Source organism: Schistocerca cancellata, chromosome 8, assembly GCF_023864275.1.
Source record: "Schistocerca cancellata isolate TAMUIC-IGC-003103 chromosome 8, iqSchCanc2.1, whole genome shotgun sequence".
NCBI lineage: Eukaryota > Metazoa > Arthropoda > Insecta > Orthoptera > Acrididae > Schistocerca > Schistocerca cancellata.
This window is the reverse complement of record NC_064633.1, coordinates 350173480-350183067: the sequence shown is the minus strand read 5'-3', so window position 1 is coordinate 350183067 and position 9588 is coordinate 350173480.

Here is a 9588-nt window from a genome sequence, read left to right as displayed (position 1 = left end):
ATTATTCAACGCTAGTGCACTTTCTGGATAGGATGGTGGATCTTTTTGCTATATCTCACACTTCGACTCTCACAACCATCATCACGAAACTTTCCTCCAGACCGAGCGGTACAAAAGGAACACGCATAACCCACTACCTCTGCAACTACCTAGCTACTCTCCCATGCAAACCACACATACCCAAATTACATGACATGCACCACACTACAACATGGAATACAACACAATAAATACTCACAACACTATCACTTTCAGCTTTCCCACTTCAATTAGTATTTATCCCAGTTTCACACGACACTGCCCCACTTCGTAATTCTTCTTTCCTACTATGAACTATGGAGATATATGCACGTCTTCCTGTGCAATGCAAGCCAAGTGGCGTTGCTGGAATGGACGGCTGACTCACCTTGCTTCTCTCTCTGAGTATTATAGTTTGAATCAAGCGTCACACGGAAACATAACATGCAAAGTAATATTAAGAGCATATTCATCACACACGCGAGTCCTCAACTGATACCATGGACGAGTACTTCTCTTTATCCTTTGTCTCATACACAGATTGAGACTCACACAGTACTCACCACGTGGAAGTACTCGTCTCTAATTTCAAGTCCTGCACACGCCATTCCTTAAATATTTCAACTTTTAGTACACATGCTAGTAATTCAGCTTAACTTAAGCACACGGAAGTATTTCAACTTATTGCTACACGTGGTTTCATTGTGACCGTTGGTCACTTCCGAAGATTACTACAATCCCATTAATATTACCTGCCTAACATTTAATTCTCCCTACAAAAGTTCCTGAAATAGAGAAATTATTATTTCAAACTACTCTTAAGTATTCCACATGCGTACCATGTCTCCACTCTTTTGTCTTTACGGAGCACACCTAAGACAGGTCTTAACAGCACAAGATCCAGCGGCAGAGTGCTGAAACATGGCCGTTCTTCAGGTTCTCTCGCACCTCTGCCGAAGTGGGGGAGCACCTTGCTACCGTATTGGTCAGCCACATTTCAGGCGCTCAAAGCTCAGGTAAATTTAATCTCTTTGGTCCCACCAAAGGTGGCCAAAGGATCGTCTCAAAGATGATCATATATTCACATTCACTATCTGCGGTTAGCAGACGACCATACATTCATTCATTTCACAGATCTCACCAAACTGGATGTAGGGATTTATTTTGTGGGAGTGCACATGTGATCAATTAAATAAATAAGTTGTCATTCTTTCCCACACTGGTATCCGGCTTCGCTGTATTAATTGAAATTGAGTTATTTTACAGAAAAAATGTGTTGTTCTGACAAAAATAATGAAGTATGTTGTACCTATTTTCAATGTCGGGCGGTACTGTACCCTTTCAACTTAGCACCTGCGGTTCGACAACAAGCGTATCGTATCGTCACGATTAACCTCAATACGATAAGAACGGCAGTGAAGATCCAGTTGCTGCGTGAGATGCTTCGTTCTTCGGTTGTTGACATTCCTGTGTTGCAAGAAGTGTATATAGCGGCTCTCCCCGTCTTTTATGGTTATGTGACACCGGCGGACCGAAATGGCAGCGGTACGGCAATACTAGTGCGCGACGGAATTGCCATCGAAGAAGTGACTTACCTTCCGTCAGGAAGGGGGCTGTCGATCACAACACTGAGCACGCTAATCATTAACATTTACGCTCCATCAGGAACTGACCAACACCGCGAGCGTTCGAAGTTCTACTCGGAGGATATCACCCCCCTCTTTATTAGTCGCTTCGATCAGTATATCTTCGGCGGCAACTTTAACAGTGTGCTCCACCCCAAAGACCAAGTCCCACATTTCTCGACTAGTCAAGAACTTTGGCTAATGGTTCAAGATTTGCCTTTCACCGACACTATGGAGAAAATGCATGATGACCGTCCCGGACCCACATACCTTACTAGTCGCTAAGCCAGTCGCCTTGACCTCATGTCTCACGAGCTCTAGCAATGGGAGTGTTGGACGCCGAACGTGGGCCGCTTGCCTTCTCCGATTATAGCGCTTTCATATGCACGGTTATTCTACAGCAGCAGCGGATATGGCGCAGCCGTGGACCCTGGAAGCTGAATGTGGCGCACCTTCAAGACCCTGAATACCGTCAGATTATCGCTAGCACATGGATGGAGTGCGAACGTCGTCTTCCCCGATATCCTTCGACTCTAGCGTAGTGGATAGAATGTGCAAAACCAGCGTTTCGGCTTGCGCTAACACAATATGGAAAAGACATCGCAGCGTGGCATCGTCACACGTTGGACTTTTATTTCACAATGCTCTGCGAACTCGCCATCCAACCACCGTCACCAGACCGAAAAATGGAAAGCCGCCGAATTAAATATAAAATATTGTCTCTTACAAGGCAACGTTTGGAGGGGGTCGTGCGGTCGCGACGTCAAGACCGAGCGGGAGGAGAAAACCCGTCTATGCATCACATCGTGCACGACACCCGCCGACGCCGAGAGCAGCTGATCACGGATCTCATTTTTCCCGATGGTAGGGTCGTAATGACTCAGGCGGCGGTTGCAGAAGCCTATCGCTGGTGTTACAAAGAGGTGACTACGGAGGACGCGGACGATCACGACATACTGCAGCACGTGTCGCACACCCTCGACAACGCAGCATCGGCGTCACTTTCAGATGGACTGACACGGGACGACATCGAGGATGCGCTTAACAAGGGAGCACTCAACAAGTCGCCCGGGCCAGACGGAGTTTTATCGGACTTTCCGCGATCTCATGATGCCCCGATGGATCACCATGTACCAGGAATTGATGACCCCCGGTTCCCACGTGCCACCTGGATTCGTGGAAGGTCTCCTCATACCGATACACAATCGTTCCAGAGGTCGGATGGTTGAGTACTTCAGGCCAATTACAATGCTAAACTCGAACTATAAAATCTTCGCCCGACTACTCGTCAGCCGCATAAAGAAGGTTCTGCCACTACTCCTATCCCTGGAGCAAACGACACAGGACAGAGTGACCAACATGCAAACGGCAACCAGCGAATGCAGAGATTTAATAGTCATCGCCACATCCTGTCGCCTTCTAGCTGCTCTGATCTCCATTTACTTCGACCACGCGTTCGACAGAATTCACCGCAAGTTCCTTCAGTCAGTTATGGCCCGCTTGGGCTTCCCGCCTGACTTTCTTGACATCTTTCAGCGACTTTTCTGCAGAGCTTCATCCCGTGTACTGGTGAATGGGTGGATTGCGGGTCCTTTGCCGATCCGACGGTCAGTTCGCCAAGGATGCCCACTCTCCCCGATCATTTACGCGATCGCACTAGAACCACTTGTCGGAGGGTTGAAAAACAGGCTCTCGGGCGGGTCGTTAGGGGATCACACCTTTCACTGCAGAATATATGCTGATGACCTTCTATTACTTGTCCGATCTGGTGAGGAGGTACGGTCGGTGTTACAATGGATCAATCGGTACGGATTGGCAATGGGCAGCCTCATGAATGTGGCCAAGTCGGCAACGATGCCCATTGGGAGATGTCTACAGGATGGCGCTTTAGCCCCACTCCCAATAGTCAACAAGATCCGGTTCTGGGGCATAACATTTACACAGGATGCGTGCCGCACAGTTGCCATAACTATAAAGGATTACTACAGGCGATACGCACAGAAGTTCGCCGTAACCTATTTCGACGGATGGACCTCCTACAGCGTGTGGAATACCTCACCCGACTAAGATGATCCACATGGCTCAGGTTCTACCAATATCGACAACGATGGCACACAGACTGCAAGCAGCATTTGGATATTACCTTACTGGTGGACTCCTATTCAAAGTCCGCTACGAAACACTCACCCTCCCTCCGTGTGAAGACGGACTGGGACTTACAAATGTACGAGGGAGAGCTACAGCGTTATACTTGTGCACAGTGATGAAATTCTGGACCCATCAAGATGCTTCCCTTACGGGATGTCTGTTAGAGGAACTGATGCGGACGCCTCTTCTGCCACCTGTCACGATTGCGCACATTGCTGCCTCACTCTCGCATCTCTCGCCAGACCTTCCCAACACTCGCACTCCCAAGGCGAGACACATTTACAGTTTCCTGCTAAGGTCCATCCCTCGCAATGTGAGTGAGAGAAAAAGCCCGACCACCCTATGGCCAGCAGTGTTGAGAGCGGTCCCGAAGCCGTTCCTCCCCACGTGGGTACGAGCCACGTGGTACCAGGTTGTGAACGGGAAAGTTGTAACAAGACATAGGCTGAATGCTATCGGGATGACGGATTGCCACCTTTGCCCACGTTGACACCTTGTGGATATTGATGAACACGGTTTAACACGTGAATCAGCGTTAGAGGTGTGACTGCGAGTGCAGAAGATCCTTGCCTATTACACCTGCGTATCGCGCCTCTCACAATTGAGCCACGGCTCCTCCTTTGTCCAGAGGATACTTACTTCCCACCCGCGAAGACTCACGCTCTCACATGGTTTAAATGGAAGTCTCTTTCGAGATGATGAGAAGATGGTACTTGATTACTGGCAATTTCTCCAGAACAGTCATAGCACACTTGAGCGCACAACCCGATACCAACAGCTATTTGCGAACTATTTGCGCAGTGTCTTCGATAACTCCCCTCACAGTGGGGGAGTACCGGGCAGGGGATGACCGCCGTTATGGAACTCCACACGCTGCGAAACGTTTATCAACTTGGAACATGGAATCTGTACGCAGATGGGTCATGCACATGGAATGGCGTGCAAGACTAGATTACATTTTTCTTTCTGTATTATCTATCATTATACGATTAGTTTCAAATTCCATTTCACAGTTTCGAAGCTACTCCGGTTCTGTTATTGCTATAATGTAAATTCTAATTTTGCATGTCGTCACTGACAGACGCCTTTCTTCTAATAAAAAAAAAAAAAGTCTCTGGTACGAATTTCGCTGGAGCTACTTTTTTTTTACTCCCATGTGATTCTAACAATAGATTTATTATGACTGCAAATCATCAATATTTAATGATTCATGTATTATTTACATAATATTTATATTGAAAAAAAGATGGTAGAGCACTAGCCAGGGAAAAAAAAATTATAAAAAAAGTTGGATACAGCAGGAGTCCCAGTTGGGGCACACATTTTCAACTGTCCCCGTTGACTTATATCAATGCCTGTATGGTTCAAATTGCTCTGAGCACTATGGAACGTAACTTATGAGGTCATCAGTCCCCTAGAACGTATAACTACTTAAACCTAACTAACCTAAGGACATCACACACATCCATGCCCGAGGCAGGATTCGAACCTGCGACCATAGCGGTCGCGCGGTTCCAGACTGTAGCGCCTAGAACCGCTCGGCCACTCCGGCCGGCTCGCCTGTATGCAGCTAAGGGTATTCATTTCATTGTAACTATACTGAATTCCAGTATTACCGATGGAGGGCGCCACGAACTTGTAAGTCATTTTCAGCCAGGTGTCCGGATACTTTTGATCACATAGTGTACACAGAATATCAGAAAGACATTCATTCAATCAGAAAAACCAAACGCAATTGCCGCTATATGACATGTAAGCGTTATATAGGTTTAAGACAGAGGATAGTGTGATCTAAGACCAGAAAAATATATCAATAAAATTTTCGTACACTAAAGAATAAATCCCCATTAAAGTAATAACATCATTGTAATTATCAATGAATCAAACGGTCAGAAATGTAAAACTTCAATAAGTTGTACTTTCGTCAGCAACCATAACTGGAAAACCAAGTCACCGTACTTTATGCGGAATAATCCTAAAGGAAAGAAGCAGGCCACACATACCACAAAGAATGGGCTTGGTATAGAGACATACTTTATGAAGACCAATCTTAAAAGACCAACAGTGGTCATGGTATACGAGAAAACATGTGTGAATGAATGCAAAACACACAGGCACGAACCAAAAACGAAGGATCAGAAAAGAAAATGTAACCACATTAGACTGAGGACAACCCATATAAAGAGGATACACGCGTTAGAAACCACTGAAAATAAATGAACGATGCATTGAAAAGAGTTTAAACCAGAGACATGAAGCTCATGTCATCGACACGTAAAATGATAAAGACGTGGTAATGTTGTAAATATTTAGTCTTGCTACTCTATGAGCATTTTCAGTAGATTATATCAGTTTCAGTGTGTCGTGTGAGACGGTTTCTTGGAACTACTCTTACCGACTCGACAATCTCCACTAGTTTGTGCTACGACTTCTAATACGTCATGTTTACATGTGTCCTCCCCCCCTCCCACCACTACTCCTTTTTCAACTAAGTTTCTTTGTTTCGTCATCTACGTTTCTACGGGGCCGGCTGAACTGTATTTTTTGTCTAGAGAAAGTTTCTTTGTTTCGTCACCTGCGTTTCTACGGGGCTTGCTGAATTAGTATTTTTTGTCTCTACAACATTGCGTTGTGTTTATCATATTACGTGTTGATGACAGGGGTTTCATGATTTGTTTTAACCTATTTACATTGCAACGATGTATTTATTATTAGTCGTTTGTAACACAAGTGTTCTATTTATACGCGTTGTTCTCAGTCTCATATGGATATACTTTCTTTTCTGAGCCTTCTTTTTTGGTTCGTGTCAGCGTGTTGAGCATTTATTCATATAAGTTGTTTCTATATGATGACCACTGTTGACGGCTTGTGCAACGTGCCTTTAAGATTGGTCCACATAAAGTACAGGGACTTGGGTTCCAAATATGGGTGCAAGCTAACGTAAGGTGACCACATTTCGGACTGCCAAAAAGAGGACATGTTCCATGTTTTAGGATGAAAAAAGAGGACATTTTCTATTTCTTAAAGTTATTTCATAACAAACAAAAGAATAAAAACAGCACACACATCTCACATACTTACAACACTTTAGAACGCATGTACTGCTACTGACTCACCTCTCAAAATTATCATGATTTTGGTCGTTTTCTTATTCACTGGAAACTCTAGTTTCTTACTTTCTCTCTTTATCCAGTAGTCACTTCATTTCGAATTGTGCTTCTTGCACACCATGGTGGCATCAGCGTATCACAAATTACGGATTCTTCGTCCTCCAATTTCGATACCACCAGGTCAGCCATGACGATAATGCTCGAAAAAACATATGGTATGTAGATGGAAACAGCAGGTGTACTGAACCAAAGGAGAATCTTGTCATGCAGTTTGAGCGTTGTGCACGACACGTGTACATAAACTAATGAAGAAAAACTTCAATTGCATCATCAATATAAGGGCGACCACATTTAATTGACGAAATAATGAGTGCAAAGGCGATGACGGCGCACTTCACAACAATTCTGGAATCAAAAGACGTTTAGGATTGTCGTTAGGAATCGACAATTGCTACAGTTCCGAAGCTGCATATTATACAAAGCTCCTCATCTCTTGCTGCAGCTCTGAGTCTAGGGCTGAATGTTCTAGGTCTCCTGTGAACGCTTGGTAGTACGGTAAGTTGGCGACGAAAACGCTAGTTTCTGTGAAGTAGTTTACGATAACACACAGGAAAACCTCTACATGCCTGACGCATTTTGTAAACCTTCTTCTCAACTTTTTACTGTGAACGCAATGTAATACATACTGTCGGTAATGTCACAGACTGTCAATGTAAAAATTACTTCTCGATGCAAATGTCACTCAGTGTTCTAAAGTTTCCGTTGATGCACACATACCCTAAACTGTAATGAGTTATCGCTGCAGAAATGTTGTTGACGCGCATATGCAGGGTGAATCGTAATCAACAGCGAAAATTGAGAGGGATGAAAATGTACGATAAAATAAACTAAATATTCTGGTCATCATGGCTTCACGAAAATCCTGCTACGAAATGAAATGATGGTATGGCATTATTGGCATGTAGACGCCACGTAGAGCCGTTAGCCCGCCTGGTACAAGTCACTCTATTTGACGCCACTTAAGAGAATTGCGCGTCGATGAAAATAGAATATGCTATTTGGTAAATGACCAAAGGCTTTTGTGGCTGCATAGTTCGTCCCTTTCTGTGCCCAAGTTTGATATAGCCCACAATAGTGAAGGACATCCTTTCTTCTAGTGTTGTAGCTACGCACTTTGCTATTATTTTTGAAATAGAATTGGTTATTAATAACAAGTTTCGTAATTGAATATATGTATTGTGAAGGCAGTGTGAATATCCCCAGGTTCTTAAATAAATGTCTGCAAAGTGATCTTGCGTGAGCTCCCGCTATTATTCTGGTTACACGCTCTTGTGCAATGAATACTTTTTCTCTTAATGATGATTTCCCTTAAAATATGCCATGTGAAAGCAGTGAATGAAAAGAGGCGTAGTAGAGTAATTTACTGATATGTTTATCACCAAAACTTGTAATAACCCTAATAGCGTAAGTAGCTGAACTCAAACATTTCAGCAAATCATCAATGTGCTTCTTCCAGTTCGGTTTTTCATCAATGCACACACCCAAAAATTTCAAATATTCTGCAGCAACATACTTCGGTTCAAAGTCTATATTTACAAAACGGAATATACTTTGTTTACTCAAAATTCAGTAAGAGTCGATCTGCAGAAAACCACTAAATAATTTTCTGAATGACATTAATTAAAATTCCCTCATCTAATTCTTGCTTGTTGGGTGTGATTGCTACATTTGCTCGCTCCTCGTAATTGAGTGGTCAGCGCGTGGGAATGTCATGCCTAACGAACAGTGTGCGATTTGTGCTTTTACCAGTGGGGGGGATGTCTTAGGGGGTTAGTATAATTATATATGTCACTAGCTTAGACCGTGACGTTACCCATGGTTAAACAGTTATTTATAAATAGATGTTAATGCCGAAACTCACTATTAACGCGTATGCACTATCAGAGAAGCCATCCCTTGTTATATCTTTAAAAGTACATTATAGGTAAAGCTTATTTACAAAATCATCTACATACAGGTATACGACGGGAATTCAAGAAGTAAAGGCACATTTGTGAAAAGCTGTACTTATTCTGATGATAGAAAACTGAAACATGCGATATTTTTCTACGTAACCTCCCTGGACTTCAATGCAGTTTTCCTGAGGTTTTACGAGTTTTTTTTTTTTTTTATTTCATCAGAAAACACGTTTTTCGGTTGCATCTGTAACCAATTTTGCACCTCAGCAATGACGTTTTCATCACCTTTAAATCTTCTTCCCTGTAGTGCTTCCGTTAACGATCCAAACATGTGAAAATCACTTGGAGCCAGGTCTGTACTGTATGGTGGATGTTACAGCACCTTCAATCTCCTTTATTGCGTCTGATGTCTGTTTGGCAGAATATGGGCGAGCGTTATCTTGCTGCAGGATGACACCTCTTCACAGTTTTCCACGACGTTTGGCTCTGATTGCAGGTTTTAGTTTCGTACGCAACACATCACTTCCATCATACAATACAGACCTGGCTCTAAAGCCTCGTTTACGCTGGGGCGACGTCTTGCCACATTGTGGCATGCTACAGAAATGGGGCGTGCGTCGTCTTGTAGCATGCTACAACAGGCAACTTCTTGCGGCGTACGTTGCATGCGGCAGGTTAATTTATACCAAAGCAACAGAATTTGTGCCACACGTGTGTCGGTCTTGCAGT